Source organism: Phaenicophaeus curvirostris, chromosome 10, assembly GCF_032191515.1.
Source record: "Phaenicophaeus curvirostris isolate KB17595 chromosome 10, BPBGC_Pcur_1.0, whole genome shotgun sequence".
Lineage (NCBI taxonomy): Eukaryota > Metazoa > Chordata > Aves > Cuculiformes > Cuculidae > Phaenicophaeus > Phaenicophaeus curvirostris.
Window position 1 is genome coordinate 10,887,477 of NC_091401.1, and position 17,172 is coordinate 10,904,648.

A 17,172-nucleotide genomic window follows, 5' to 3' on the forward strand; every position below is an offset into this window, starting at 1 on the left:
GAGAGAGAATAGCTTACTTAAGTTTAGAAGTCTGTTGGCACATACAGAGAAATCTTTCTTTATTTACACTATCAGGAGCATATTAGTAGTATAGTAGTGGTTTATACGATCCTTGTCATTACATAGCATAAAAAAAAAAAAGAGGTTTGCTGCCTATCCTTACAGTAAGCAAAATAAAGTCTTTGTACAATTTATATGCTAATATCAGAAAAGGTATTTCAAGATAGGGCAATAAAATAATCCCAGGACCAAGGCAGGTGCACCAACCTACACAACTAGATACCAAACACAACATTTTTTTGCAACACTTGCCTCCCCAGCTCATAAATGAATAGATCCCAGTGGAGACATATGACAGAGACTGGCTGCACTTATATGGGCACATGCACTGAACTGCTGGTAGCACAGGAGAAGAAAAATTGTGACACAACACCTGCCATTCTAAACCCGCATCTCTCCCAACTTTCTAGTTAATTGAGTGGGCAGATCTGCATCGTCCCTTCTCTACACACACCTGCACCCACACACTTCAGCAGATTCTGTTTTCTGCTCTATGAACTGAAGGCTGAAGGGATATATGTTTTACTTCTTTTTTACATTGGAGGAAACAGGCAATTTTGTTAGCAGCAACCTGGCTTCTGATAAAAAAATGGAGTTTTGTCTCATTGACTACTTGACTACCACTGTGTAGTGCACAAGTTTCTTCATACTTGAGAACTCCCAGGGGCCAATAAAGTAGCCCCAGCTCAGCATATTGCTGCTAACAACCATGTGGGCTAAGATCATGGACTTAACGTCTTGTCCAAACACAGATATTAATAGTAGCCCAGAGAGGTTTCAAAAAAGATGCAAAACAATATTGTGTAAGTAAGAATGAGTAGCACTTAAAAGTTTTATCAAGAGACTAACACTGAATTCTGTGAAGATCTCTCTGCATAGCAATTTTCAGTCATCGTAATGCCACTTGGGACAACTTTAGCAATAAAGTGAAATCTTGAGAGTCATGCTGGTGTTTTTTTCCACCTAGATAATCAACGTGATTTATATAAACAGTAAACAGTATCCTTGACTGTTTGCAAGATTGTTCCCAGAGTATCTGATCAGCTTTGAAGCAGTTCAGACAGCTGGTGAAATTGCAGACATATATATATACACACACATTTTTTTTTTTCTCTTCCTATAAATCTGCCTTGATCTTACAATTGTTCTTAAATACACAAATATTTACACTTAAGCCAATGAAATTTGTCACATGTTTATTACTAAATACAGCTGGCAATGGCTGCAAAACTGGAAAGTAAAACAAAACAGTATTTTTACCAATGTTACACAACAATCCACATAAACCACAGATGCTTCCTCATAGCTTTCTTCGGTGCGAGGACTATTGAACGTCATAGTTTCTTTGACCAATCTAGGCAGAAAGATTACAGACCATTTTCAACTGCTTAGACCTGACATTTTTGCCTTTTCCATTCATTTACAACATGATTCGAGACTGCTCATTTAACCTCACAAGATTTAGGTGTCTGGTACACAAGTACTATGATGCTTTTGTTCTCAGACTAGAGGACCAAAAATTGCTCCTAAACTGCAAGACTGAGTAAGAAACACAAGAATAAACATTCCTTTTTACAGCCCTGGGCTTCTCCTGAAACTCTTCTGCATTACTCACCTAACATTATACAGCAATTCATTTAATTAGAAGCTTTGAGATATCATAATGGGTGGGACAGAAAAGAAACCAGCAGAAACAAAATACAGCACTCTGCAGAACTTGGTGAAATCAACTCAATGTGCTGATAGCAGCAATAGTCAGACACAAATACATAGAGTTTCTGTAAGCCTGTGTACAAGAATACTTGATTTGATTTTCAAGAGTTCTGCTGCACGTGTATTCTATGCCATGAAATCAAGACAAATAGGAAAGTTCAAAGCCTAGTTTCATTGAGGTGAGGGGTTTTTTTCAGAACAACCTTGTTTTAAAATTGCTCTAGCTCCCTGTACATTTATTTAGTGCTTTGCACAAGCTATAGATAACCAACTCCATTTTATTCAGGAAAAAAAACATTACAGGTTTAGACACTAGTTTCAAGAGCAACCTGATACAAAGAATATTTAAGTATTAGGATCTGAGGTGAGGTCAGGCACATAATTTCTTAAAACAATCAGGATATTGCATATCTGAGTAATTATTTCATTTGTTTAGAGGCATTTGGATGTCACACTGCCCAGCAGCACTATTGCATAATTTAGAACATTATGAACTTTGAAGTTAATTGTTTCCAACTCAGTTGACAATGTCTTCTGGAAGACTGACTGTTCTACCAAAACACAAATTTATTTCACCCTCTATTGCTGTCAGTGACCGCCAGGTCAAAAGATAGACCAGGTCAAATAGATAGACAACGACCAGTCATCTGTCTTGTTTGAATACTGAGAAAAATGAAAGCAAACTTGAGGTGGTAGGGGTGGTGTGGGTTTTCTTTGTCTGCTTGGTTGCTTTTTTTTTAAATACCAATGACCATTAATGAAGTTTAGATCTTATTTCTTCCAATAGTTACACTTTATGAAATTTTGGAAAAATACTTTTGAAAGAAAAGGTATTACAACAGCTTGTTACTTGGAAGGCTTAAACAGTAAAAGCTTGGGAATGTCTGGTTAGGCAACCTAAGAATTTATCTCCATTTAATTTTATTTTACTTCGTATATTTTCAGTATGTTAAGTTTACCACAGACTTTTGCTCTACAAATCAGGTTGAGAGACGTTTGACAGGATTCTCTTCTGTCTTCACAGACTTAATTAAAAACACAAAAAACAGAAACAATTTTTGCATGAAAATTCTAGTTCCATATCAGAACCAAAATAAACACTGCATTTCCAGAGCTATATCATTCATTATATACAAGAATTGGAGGATAACATTATACATATCGTAATTTTATACAGAAGAAAGGTGCACTCCGCCACAAAAAAATGAAAACAAGAACACCTTCAGTACAGCATGTCCTTTGTCAGCACATTAATAAGCCTGAACAGCAGCAACATTATGCTAGGTCTGGCAACAGGGTGTGCTGTATGGGTTGAAAAATTTGTAGCAGCCTCTGTTGAAGGCATGTTATTAGGAACTCCTAGCTCCCAATAAGACCAACAAAGAACACTGCAGTGCAACTAGTAAGTGTCATGTTCCAAAAATACTCCTAGAGTCAAAACGCTTGTAAAGCTCCTGAATAATGACAGCACAACATTTTAATCTGTTTTCCCTTATAGTTACTCTGTGAAGCATTAAAATACTGTTATATCTCTTTCTAAGCAACTAGAAATAGAATGGGCAACTAGGTGGGTGACTAAGGGTCTGACTTGCAAAAATGTAGAGATGTCTAGAGGCTGCTAAAGCACTTAAACAGCTCAAGTACCTTTTTACCTTTTAAATTATAAGAGTAAGGCAATCCTATGTCGTTCTATAAGTAAGGGTTGGGTTGTTTGGGTTTTTTTTTTCCTTTTTATGTAAGTGCTTGTGCATCTGCATTCCTAGGACAGAGAAGTGCCTTGTCCAAAACCATATTTCTTTGATATGACTGGAAGGGAAGATTTATAAGCCTCTGTTGCTGAGCTTTTTCTGTCTGGATGATCCATGGTACCTGTTTATTACTAAGGAAATGACATTCTGTGATCCTGAACCCTTCTTTGCTGTCTGTCAGGTTGCAGGTGGAGTGTGGTTCTGCTATTAAAATAGATAGGATATTCAGAGGGTCTGCCTGACTGATGTTTTCCCTGAATACGGGAGCTCTGCACACACGTTAGTACCTGAGATTTATCAAACAGGAGGGGGGAGTTGAGGAGTAAGACATGTAAATCTGCTTGCTTTCCTAGAAATTTTAACATGCAGGAAGGTGTACAGAAAGAGCTGTAACTACTACAGATCAGGTCTACAGTATTTAGGAAGAATTCCCTGACCCTCAACCTAAAAATCTATCTCTATACCTTCTCCATATCAAGCCAAGCTATTTAGAGTTAGCAGCAGAAACACCATCTAGTCCTCTGTGCTTTTTTAGCTTTTCTTAAGGGCTTTGAGCCAAGTTATCCTCTAATCTAACTACCGTGACACAGCAGAGATGAGTGGCATCTTTATTTTTAGCACTAGCATGCAGATTGCAAATCTGATGGGCACACTTTGCTACAGTACTGCATATCCTTAAGAAAAAACAGACTTTATAGTTTGGCCTGGAGAATACAGCAAACATGAAAGACAGGCAGGAAACTCTCATCAGATCTGTGCAGGAACATAGCTGTGACCCTGCTGTAGATTACTGTCCAAGTTTTAGAGTGCCTGGCTATTCATGGGACACACCAGGAAAACCAGTAGTTCCTCAGAGAGATCCAGGAGGGCTGTAAAGGGAGCACCCATCAGAAAGATGCAGCTGAACCCAGTACCTGGGTTGTGAATTCAACTAAACCACGGCATTTAAGATATCAGGGCATCTACTCTCCACAACTGGCCTTTTGCCTTCACTATATTGGCTACTCCACGGCACCCAAAACTGCACTAATGGTGAGCAGCAGGTCTTTCAGCTCTAAACTTTTCACTACAGAGACTTGCCACTCAAGATATTTATAGAAATAATAGAACATAGGGAATTAAAATTTTGTCTTACAATCTGCATGGTTTCTCTGCATTTAAGAGTTTATTTTTCTAGATTAGAGCCCTAGGTTTTGCAATGGATGCAGCACCATGGATTCCAGTGGATCTGCCACATGAATGTACAGCAACCCATCCCGTCTCTGCATGCAGTGCATGGATCAGACCTTCTCTCAGTGTCAATGTTAACAAAATAAACCTCCTAAATTTCAAAAAGAAAGGCCTTTCTGAAGGGAAAGAAAGAGGAAAAAGTCTATTTGTCAGAGAAACCTGTTACTGTTCTTCTGGCTAAATCTGCACTGCACAGATAAGGGAGTTACATATCACTAACCACATGCCTAAACAGAGCCGAGGATTTCCACTGTACAAAGCATGCGGATGCTAATGACTTGGCACAAGTGAGTATCTGTTATCAGGAAAACAGCCCACTTATTTACTCATAAGTTTGTGGTTTCAATATGCCTTACCCAAACTACATGCAAGAAAATATTGCTCCCAAATTATACAGAAATGCTAGTGTATGGACAGGAATACTAATGGAATTTACACACATTGTACCACAGAAATTAAGGTAAAACGTATCCATCCCGCTTGGGGATTCAAACCATGTCTATGCCCGTGGGAAATTCCAATCTCCTTTCTTTTTTTTCTCCATATGCATTGAAAATAAAGTACTAAAAAAAAGTGTCTATAAACTTTTCCCAACTATCTTTCTTAATGGATTTTAATCAAAAGGATCAATTCCTCAGTTGCAAATTGTTATCTAGAGATTCTAAACACCTGAACTACCAGTTAGAATAACACCCCAAACCAAAGATAAGTAGCACTCTGCTGTATTTAAAGTGCTCACCTAAGAGCCTGGACTTTTAAATTCTGTCCCTGATGCTCTCACTTTCTTGATGCTCAGTCATTATTAAGCCACTAAATTTCACCACTCTACTGCATATATATTTGTTGAGCAGTCTCAAAGTCTGCAGCTGCCTTCTAGAAACACAATAAATGTTTGATTATGAACTGCAACACAGATTTCTCTGCTTGCTTTAATTTCAGCCTACAGTTGTAAAACAGGAGTACTAATCCCTTCTTACCAGTTGCAGGGTTCTGGAGGTTAATTTATTAACGCCCATGAGATTGTCTGAAACAGAAAACCCAGATAAATGCAAACACACTAGATCAGCAGGAATATTTTAACTATAGCCTCAATACATAACTCAATAAAGGTAATAAAAAAACTGTTTAGCAGGAAACTGGTACAACAGCCAAAGAACATTTATAGATTTTTTAGTTTTATATGTCATTTCACAAAAAAAAAAAAAGCATCAGTATTTACCTGTGCACACACAGTTATAGTCATTTTCTTAACAACTTTCCAATCATTTTGTTGAATTTGTTTGATTTTAAAGTGACTCTGTCCTGGTTCGGCCAGTTTACTTCTCCCACCCACTTCACTTTTCAGCATTCAGCACAAAATTTATTGCCATTTTCAAAGCAATCAAGGGCATTTGCTTAGACACCCCAACTCTGATTTTGAGTGTATTGGCAAAGTGTTCATAAACATAGAAAGGTTATTGTAGCATCTGTCTGCATAAATAGAAAGTATAAGAGGACAGGGAAGACCTAGGCTTTACATTCTCATTGAAATGGATGACTGCTAGGTAGCTAGTTATACCATAAATACCTCAAACACATAGCAGGAGAGAAGTCATAAAACAGTACTAAGGGTGTTCTCTAAACTGACACTTTTGTGTTAAACAGACAGGACATAAACATGGCAAGATAAGGCTGCAGGTGCAGAAATTACATAGTGAAATACTCACATTCTTTTTAAAAGTGTTATCTTGAGGAGTATACGTGATAGATCTTGTTTAAAATATGAATCCATTGTTAGCTTATGTGTTATATACAAAGTCAGCTGTGTTGCAGGAAGAATTCATTCCCACTCTTCTTTGAATCTACTTGCATCTGACTTATTTAAATAGCAACAGTAATTAAGCCTCAGCCCACCCTTCTACACACAGCTGAGTTCTGAGTACACTACCTGATGCCAGAACACCTCCACAAACAATAGGGGACTCAGAATTCTAAGTCCTTTAGACTGGTCTCAGCTTCCCACTGAAGCCCTCAGCAGATGTGCAGTGACTGCTCAGGCTCAGGAAAGCTTTTTGTTTATCAGGGTGAGGCTGAAGCACTGCACAGGGGCAGGAAGCTTGGCTTCAGCTCCAGTTGAGACCTGGTCCCAGGTAGCAACGGGCACAAACAGCCAAGGCTTGTTTTCAGTTCCCTGTGAGATCTGCAAGGGAGCTCCACACTACACTGGAGGCAGTTCTTGCTCCTATTAGTGCTTGGAAAATATCCCTTTGGGCTTCTCTTTAGAAAATATTTACAGAACTAATTAAGTGGAAACCCCTGCTGACCTTTGAATACTAATTATTTCTGATAGTGTTCTAGAATAATTAAAACAGGGGGAATGGAGCTATTAAAGGAAACAGCTGTAGTATGCTGGAATGGTGTTCCTGCCACAGCTGCCTCTCCTGCCCCTCAAGGACTATCTCATCGGGGAAACCCTGTGCAGCTCGTAGTCACAGCAGAGCCCTCTTCCTGCTGCCTTCTCAGTGCCTAACCCAGGAACCAAATACAGAACTTCCCTTTGCTCTACTGACAGCCATAATGACTGCAATAAAAACTAAGTTTGTTCCAACTCGCACCAAGGACTGATCTTGCAACAAGGGCATCAGAGAATTAGATTTACTCTCTAGTTCAGAAAACAAGTTAATCTGGCAGCATCCCCACCCCCAGCAACCAAAGCATCTATTCCACGGTACAGTCGCATGGAGGAAACTAGTTCTGAAGCAGAGAAACTGAACAAAGCAGTGAAACCCCACTCTTGTAATTATGCACAGCAATTACACAGGAACCAAAATTTCTTTATGTCAGTAGATTGAGTAAAGCCAAAAGGTTCACTTATTCATTACTACTTTCCAGTCATTTCATACCTTGTTGAACAACTTGAAAGCCTTGAGAGAACAAACAACTGGCAATTTTGCTTTGAAAGGTTAAGCCCAGAGGCAGCTGAGGCAAAAAATCTACTTTCTGGAAAACATACATTCTGTGAACTGTAATTAGAACTGTGGGAATAACTGATTTGTCGGCCCACTGGACGAAAGAAAAGAAGGGAAAAGCATTCACTCTTGGTTGTCAACACTGCCTCTCTGTAAAAGCGTGTCAGAGCAGAAATTGCCACAGTCAGGGACAACAGCTCTGTTTCTAGAGCTGGTCACTCCTGGACCTGCAGTACTATCCTCACAGAAATGTTCTGCAGCTACTAAGTTAGGCAGAGAAGTGGGTAGTTTCACTCTGCTAACAGGCACTTGTAACTGAATTGAGGCCAAATTAATTTAATGCTCAATTACCAGCTGCTCCTCAAACAGTGACAGCGACACTGCAAACTGCATGTCTCAAGCCTTCAGTCACTTTTATCTCCTATGCTTCCCTCATGCACTGACGGATGAAGAAGATACTCCATGATGCAGGCAATCTGAAGAGAGTGGTACAAATTGAACAGCTGCACCTCTCAGAAAATGATAATAAAAAAACCCCTATGAAATAAAACCTCCAGATTTCATAGAAAAATAAGAAATTTAAATGACTCCTAACTATATTGATACCAGCTTCAAGCGTTATGTTGCTCACAATGGCAGCAATTCCTTTCAAGTCTTTAACTGTTAAACACAGCAACAAGAAGTCACAGAATACTTTTCTTAGCACATGACACAAAAGAGGGGTCTCTGAAAATACTCTGAAAATAACGAAATAAACACAAAGGTCTTGGCTTCCCTCTCACCACTTCCATTAGCCATATAACATAAACAGCACACTACATAATTTTAGAGAGACTTTGCGCTAAATAATGCTGATAGTATAGACTACTAAAGCATAGACTATTTACACCATTTAAAAATAACAAGGATGACAAAATGCACTGTCCTGAAGGGCGTTGGAAACAGCAGTTTTGGCTACCCTTCAGCCTTCTATAAAATTCTCTGTGCATCTTTTGATATTATTAGGCAGAGGAGATCTTCTGGATTAGATTACATATAGTTTTAACGGTGCTTTACAGCAGCACAGAGGGAAAGAATCTGCAAATAATTTTGTTCATGTACTGTACAAGAAATAATTGTGTCCTTAACTGCATTTCTAAAATCCATAACGTATGTGCAGTGTCAAAAGCAACAGTATTAGCACCCACACCATACATTTCAAGGCAGAAAAACTGGCTGTTCTTCCAAATTGGTTGACAGTTTAGGATGTATTAAGAACAAAAAATAACCCAACCAAACCCCTCTCAAAAACAGACTATTAAAAAAAAATAGAGCCAGCAGGCTCTTCATAAACCCAAACGAAAAGATTACACAAAATATTTAGCCTAACTCATTTTTTTCATTTTTCAAATGGATTAAAAGCTGATAATGGATTTTGTGAGGTTATGATGATTATTAGCAGGGTCACTGGCCATAATAAAAATGTTTAAACTGCTCTTAAAGCAAGGCAGGCAATTTATCCTCATCCCACAGAAGCCTGATTCCCAAATAACCTCAACTTAGACATGGAAAATATAAGTCTATCGTCTAAATGTATTTTTCTAATAGCCCCAAACATTAAAGTAGAACAATTATTGAATCTCATGGGTGTAGTTATTTTGATCTTATTAAAAGAAAGGATGTCCATGTTGCAGAAATAATTCAAAATGTTGTTCTGTTGGACTCGATGATCCGGTGGGTCTTTTCCAACCTGGTGATTCTATGATTCTGTGTTTTCTTTCATTCTACTGTTTAAATAACAGCATAATCCAAAGCCTGTCACTGGATGGAAAGAGTGTCCAAGAAAATTAACAAGAACTATGTATGGCCTTATGTGAGCAGTGTTGGAAATTATGGACACTCTTTTTTTGCCTGGATGTTCCTTTATCCAATATCTGTTCCTGGAATAGTCCTTGAAAAGCTACTTTTAAATACTGCATTAGGTTTTCTAAAATAATCAAAGAAGTTTTGGGTTGCCCATGACTTACATTTTCAGTTTTCCTCCCTCCACTAGTGCGTAATACATGTGTAATTAATTCTTTATACTTGTCTTTTGATTGAGAGGGAATGTTCTTCTGAAAAGACTTAATCTAAGCAGTATTTGAGCAAGATAAGAGGAACAGTGAGGAGCTATGTAACTCAGTGACAACACTATTCCACAATTAAAGACAAAGTTTGTTCAAGTACAAAAAAAAACCAGTTGGATCTGCGAGGCACTGCAGGTATAAAACAATTTCATACAGACATCCTAAGCTTGAAAGTGATCAAATTCTCATTCCCTCAAGTTAGTTTGGACTTGTTTTGCTGCTGATATATTTTTTTTTTAATCCAGAGACTGTAAAGCCAAATGCCATTCCTATACAGTGCCATATCCTCTTAGACACTGAGAGTGCTCAGCCTCCAGCTTCTGTAAACAGTTATATATTTGTAGAAAATATTGTTACTTAGTATTTTAAGGAAAATCCCTGTTTACAAAGAAGATGGCTGCTCAGCAAAGCTGGAGTTGTTTGACCTTATTAAGGGAGATAACCAAAGAAAAGAGGTTGTAAAGGAGACTACACAACGTGCTAAGTAATTTGTGGAAATTCGATTCAGCTTTTATAGCAAACATGCACAATAATTTTATTTTTGTAATCCAGACTACTGCACAGCATTCAATCAGTTTGTCATAATGCTAATCTACAGGGTAATTCAATGTGAAATAAACATGACAATTTTGTTCCAAATCTCTGATCTATGTTATCCTCAGAAGCTGGGGGACAAAAAATAAAATCAAGACTATCAAGAAACATTTTTCTCATTATCAAGTACTCTCTTTATACACTAAAAACTATTTGCTTACTAAGGTAAAAAGACATTGCTGATCTCTGAATGGCATTACATTTGTTCATATGTTAGAAATTAAAGAATAAATGTGTCTGAAATGTCATTTGCTTTTACATAAACATGAGTATTTATGAGTAGAAAGCTCTTGCCTCTTCACTTTGATTACAACAAACTCCTGAGTGTATTTGTAGAACAAAAATCAAGAGAGATGCAGGAATCAAACATTCTACTGTTCCTACACAGAAACTTGAGACTAAGGAAAAAGTTACATATGATTTCTATAGAAATTTGAACAGGTCCTACTGTCTTTTCAACTGATACATTTCCATGACATGTTTTATTACAATTTGTTTCTTTCTTTCCTTGTTTTGTTCAAATTCTGCTCCAAAGTAGCTCAAATGAGATGAGTGCCTCTGGCAGCAAGCTCATGTAGCTGAGAAAAAAATAGTAGAATGCCTGAGTTCTGGGTTAATTTGTACCAGTATTTCTGACTAAAGTAACCTGTACATCCTAGTTAAGCCTTTAATCCTAGTGGACATTCTGAGGAATACACACATTCGCAACACCTCACTTGATATTTTGTGTCATATTCCCTTCAGAAAAAAACCACTACAAATTGTGCCAAGAGAAAGCTGGAATGTACTGCAGGATTAGAATCATAGAATCATAGAATCATAGAATCATAGAATAACCAGGTTGGAAGAGACCCACCGGATCATCAAGTCCAACCATTCCTATCAAACACTAAACCATGCCCCTTAGCACCTCGTCCACCCGTGCCTTAAACACCTCCAGGGAAGGTGACTCAACCACCTCCCTGGGCAGCCTGTTCCAGTGCCCAATGACCTTTTCCAGGAAAATTTTTTTCCTAATGTCCAGCCTAAACCTCCCCTGGTGGAGCTTGAGGCCATTCCCTCTTGTCCTGTCCCCTGTCACTTGGGAGAAGAGGCCAGCACCCTCCTCTCCACAACCTCCTTTCAGGTAGTTGTAGAGAGCAATGAGGTCTCCCCTCAGCCTCCTCTTCTCAAGGCTAAACAACCCCAGCTCTCTCAGCCATTCCTCATAAGACCTGTTCTCCAGCCCCCTCACCAGCTTTGTTGCTCTTCTCTGGACTCGCTCCAGAGCCTCAACATCCTTCTTGTGGTGAGGGGCCCAGAACTGAACACAGGATTCGAGGAGCGGTCTCACCAGTGCCGAGTACAGAGGGAGAATAACCTCCCTGGACCTGCTGGTCACGCTGTTTCTGATACAAGCCAAGATGCCATTGGCCTTCTTGGCCACCTGGGCCACTGCTGGCTCATGTTCAGTCGGCTGTCAACCAACACCCCCAGGTCCCTCTCCTCCAGGCAGCTTTCTAGACAGACTTCTCCTAGTCTGTAGCACTGCAAAGGGTTGTTGTGTCCCAAGTGCAGGACCCGGCATTTGGCCTTGTTAAACCTCATGCCATTGGACTCAGCCCAGCAGTCCAGCCTGTTCAGATCCCTTTGCAGAGCCTCCCTACCCTCCAGCAGATCCACACTTCCACCCAGCTTAGTGTCGTCCGCAAACTTGCTAAGGGTGCACTCGATGCCTTCATCCAGATCATTGATGAAGACATTGAACAGGGCTGGACCCAGCACTGAGCCCTGGGGAACCCCACTTGTCACTGGCCTCCAGCTGGATTTCACACCATTTACCACCACTCTCTGGGCCCGGCCATCCAACCACTTTTCCACCCAGGAGAGTGTGCGCCTGTCCAGGCCAGAGGCTGACAGTTTCCGAAGCAGAATGCTATGAGAAACTGTGTCAAAGGCTTTACTGAAGTCCAGGAAGACACATCCACAGCCTTCCCCTCATCCAGCAGCCGAGTCACTTTGTCATAGAAGGCGATCAGGTTAGTTTGGCAAGACCTGCCCTTTGTGAACCCATGTTGACTGGGCCTGATCACCCGGTTCTCTTGCATGTGCTTCATGATAGCACTCAAGATCACCTGTTCCATGACTTTCCCTGGCACTGAGGTCAGACTGACAGGCCTGGAGTTTCCTGGGTCCTCCCTGAGACCCTTCTTGTAGATGAGCACAACATCAGCCAGCCTCCAGTCCAGTGGGACTTCCCCAGTCTTCCAGGACTGTTGGAAGATGATGGAAAGGGGTTTAGCTTATAACAACAGGCAGCATTAAAACTCTGTGGGACATCCTAAAAAGTTCTTAATTTATCTAGGCAGTAAAAGATGACAAAATACACAATATAAAGTGCCAGAACAGCACAGTGTCAGGTGTGAGTTGGCAGGGACATGTTCAAAAGTCAAATACAGCAACTACAGTACCTTGGTATAGCATCATACTAAATTAGCATATGAGGCATCCTGTGAAGTCTCTTGCTGGAGTCAGTAATGACTGCATAAATTCCTAATAAACTATTAATTTAAAAGACAATTAAATGAGCAAATAGTTTCAGAAATGGCGATTATACTTTCAGGAGAAATGTATTCTTATATTACATCTTCTCGTAGCTGATCTCACCATAATTTTATTTCCTTTACTTTAAAACCCTTAAATTAAATAAGAAAAAATTTCTATTTTATCAGTGAGAAAAAATTACTCAAGCCACATTAAAAAGGAATTCCTTCCATCTAATTCAGCCCAGACTTTCGTCTCTGTGATAAGGTTGAAAGCCACTATAGCTTTCACTGTCCTTTTGTATAGATAAATTAGAAACAAAATTTTGATCCAGATGAAATTTTCTTTCAGTTCAGATCTGTAGTTGAGACCTATCTTCCATTATACACTCACAAGTAATTACCATCATACGAAGAGGAAAACAGCAAGTAACTTAAAATCATAGTATTTCTTTCTTTATTCTTTGAGAGTACTAAAGCAAGAATGTTTCCATGCTGCAGTGTGGTTTGTTTGGGGTTTTTTTTTCCAAAAAAATGAAAATGTAGATCCAAGTTGCAAATCATATCCCCCTTTCCACTCAAGGACAGCTATGGATGCTGATGATGGGAAATGCCTTTTGTGCATGCTCATTATTTTTATACAACAATTACCTCCTTTTACCAGGGCTATTTGCAACTACAGGTGTTGTCATTCAGCTTCTTAAATCTAGGTTGCCCTACATCCTGCAAATCAGCAGTTCAGGCAGCTGAGTTACCTGATTTGACCCTGCAATTATCATATGAGAAAATGGAGGTCTAATTAACACTAGAGTAATCAGTTGTTCCCATGCATGTTCATTAACAAACTCAGTCTGTTTGTTCAGGACAGCGGGTAGCATGTTGTAAGGTCTGCAACATTCTTGTATTTTTTTACAGGGGAAAAAACCCAAAACCCAAGAAAATCCGCCCACACAGAGGTTGTTTTACTGTTTCCCCCAATCAGCGTACACAATGTTAGCTAAAAGCATTCATGTATGCATCCAATAACCCTGCTTACATTGCAGAGAATAAAGTGTGTCTGGAAATTCTGGTACCAATTAATACCACTTCTTTAGTTGTCACAGCAGGTGTGATACCAGATGCCGACAGAGCCTGTACATCAGGTCTGCTTGCTGTAGCTTTAGATTAGTACCATCAAAATGTTAGTGTTAACTTTCACACACAACAAAAGGATCTCTGTCACCTTCCTTAACTTTACAACTTCAGTATAACTTTTCATTCTCATTTTATGCACAATAAAAGCAGAAAAGAATAATGTAGGTGTGCTGGTGTCAGATACCTGAAATTACTTTTCCTAGAAAAGATCACTTGACTTGCTGCCAGTTGCAGTGCTGCCATCAGTATGCTAACTGTATTGTGTATCTTCTTAAAATAGAAGCAGCTCCTGCAGCCCTGGCCCAGGAGGCCATATCACAGTTGTTCTGAACTGATTTATCTGATCAGGTGTCAAAAGCTGAATATCAGACCTAAGCTCCTTCCTCAGCTAACTGGGGTGACAGCATTACTCATTCCTCTAGCTAAAACAATGAGGCCACAGTGGAGAAACATGACTCAGACCACCAGACCATGGTAGGTCCAAAGCACAGAAACAAATGCCTTTGTAGCTGGAGATGATCAAGTCCCTGTGAAGGGCAGAACAATTCCAGGAGAACACATGTATTTGCAGTATCAGAAAGCCAAATTCATGTTGCACTACGTAAGGATAACTTTGTAAACACATTTCTTTCTCCCTTATATCTGGGTGATTTATGAGTCAGAATATGACAATGCTAATGGTTAAAAAGAAGAAAAAGAAAACAAACATGCACAAGGATCCTCCCACAGTCACATGGAAGCACAAGACTTCTGTTTCAAATAAGGGATAACCTCTACTGGAGAGAAGAGCAATAATCAATAAAAGTGTATTTCAACTCCTGTAACTGAGTTAGTGGCAGATGAAAGACAAGTCACAATATGGGTGAAAAAAATAAAAGAGAAAGGTTAATCAACGGCAGCGTTTATTCTTTGACTATCTAAAATGCCCTTTCTTCCATGGTCGTGCAAAAGTAAATAGGAAGACACTGGTGCCATAACTTGCCTCTCTAGAGCCCTATCAGTCCCTTTTTCCTGAGACTCTTAGTAACTGGCTGATTTGCAGAGATACAGAGTACTGGTTTAGTACTAGCAGTGCAAAAGCCTGTGAGGTAACTGTAATTCCTAGTCATTTGTTGTTATTACTTTGAATGTTCTTTAATGTTGCAATCAAAAGACACTAGCCATAAACACATGTATGGGTGGGATTTTTTTCCCAAATCTATTGCTCTCTAAAACTAAAGGAATCCATCACTGACAGTGAGGATGAGAAGCTAAACATTTTCCTGATCAAATTCAATAATCTGAGATAAAGAAAGTGTGAGAGAATCAAGCAACAAAAAGGTGTTAAATGTAAAGGCAGAGTAATAGCCGAGCTCCTCGTCGGCACACTCCATTTGGATGACTGCTTCTCACAGATTCATAGCCAAAAATTAGAGTATTAAATTCCAAGGGAAAATAGCAAGAAAAAATCAAGTATCAGAAAGAGTCCGAAGCAAGGAAGGTCCTTTGATGAAATGGGTATATTCCTACATTAACTCTATCATCCAAGCTCAGGCTAAACTTGTAGGTCCTTCATCAACAACTGGTAAGCAGATCATATTCTAACACAAAGTCCAGAACAGCGAGCAACTTTCCTCATGGCAAATACACCAGTCAGCACAGCAGTAACACTCTTTACACTTCCCTGTTAACCTTGCTTTTACTCTGAAACTCTCCATTTCTCACCTTCCACATCAGCAGGTACAGAGCACTTTAGCTAGATTAGCTGCTGACTTTGATGGTGCATACAATTACATTTTTTGCCCATTTACTAAGATATACGCTGCTGCCCTTTAGAAGGGATCTTTCTTTCCCACTATTGAAATAGTAGATCACAAAATCTGAAAAGACTGGGAAAGAAAGGACTTCTCCCAAGTTCTTACTCTGCTTATGCACATCTTTTCCCTTTCCCAGCTAGAGCTGCAGCAGACAGGCTTAACTCAACTCCCCCTAATTGCATTGCTAACTCGGATTCACTGACTTCAGCTGGAGCAAAATAAGACAACACAGGATAATGCAAAGCTTAGAATTCTTTTTTCTAAAATTTGAGCAATAGATCTTCTTAACCTGACAGATATACCTTGGAATTTATTGCTTTTTCTATTGTAGATGGAAGAAATGTGTTACTGGTGATGTTAACACCTTTTAAGATTTTCCTTCTAAAATATTTATCAGCACGACTCTATGGAGATATGCATGTTATTGTGTAGGTTTAGGATCAATTCCTGTGAAATTACATTGTGAAAATTATAGCTAATTAATATGAATACTGAATTTGCTCTCATGTTCATTCAGCTGCAAAATTCTAATCTTAATTTAACATGAACACACTCTGATGGCTTCACCACCAGGGAGGAAACTCAGGGCACTTACCAAATAGATTTAACTGAGGAGATGAAGACTGAATATTTGAAATAAAGGAGGAAAAAAAAGGAAAATAACAATAGCTTAATGAAACAAAGAAAAGGAAAGTAAAGGCTTGCTTTTTCCCCCATATGCTGATGTTTACAGCTAGATATTAAATTCTTCCAAGATACAAATTATGAGTAATTAGGGCAATTCTTGCATCCTTCTTGTGTCTATATAGAACTTACTAAAAAAAGAAATAGTTCTGTAACAGAACACAGCGCCCCTCTACTTCACCATAATGAATAAGGGAGAAAGCAAAACACCCTAGTGCTCTTTGAGGACTGTGTATCTCTTGCATGAACTCTAGTTACCTACTCAGTTCACTTTAAAACAAATGACTTCAGGTAGCAACCACACGTGTGGAAAACAATTCCAGAACATGGAAAATGGGCAACTGAAGTTCAAAACTATTTAATGGACATTCACTTAACTATTGTGTTAATAAAGGCTTACTAAGATTAATAACATTATCAGTAATAATATTGTTTGTAACATTGCTTCAGTCAAGCCCTGAATTACCTATTCACTTCTTTTCCAGACAAATCTGCTGGTGACTTTCATAGGTGTTTACTACGTGGAGAAACCCTAAGGACTTCCTTACTTCAGCTGTTATATATAACTTTCAAATTAACACATGTGCCTTTTTAATTCACTTTATCACTTGTATAAAAACAAAACCAGTATTTTGAGA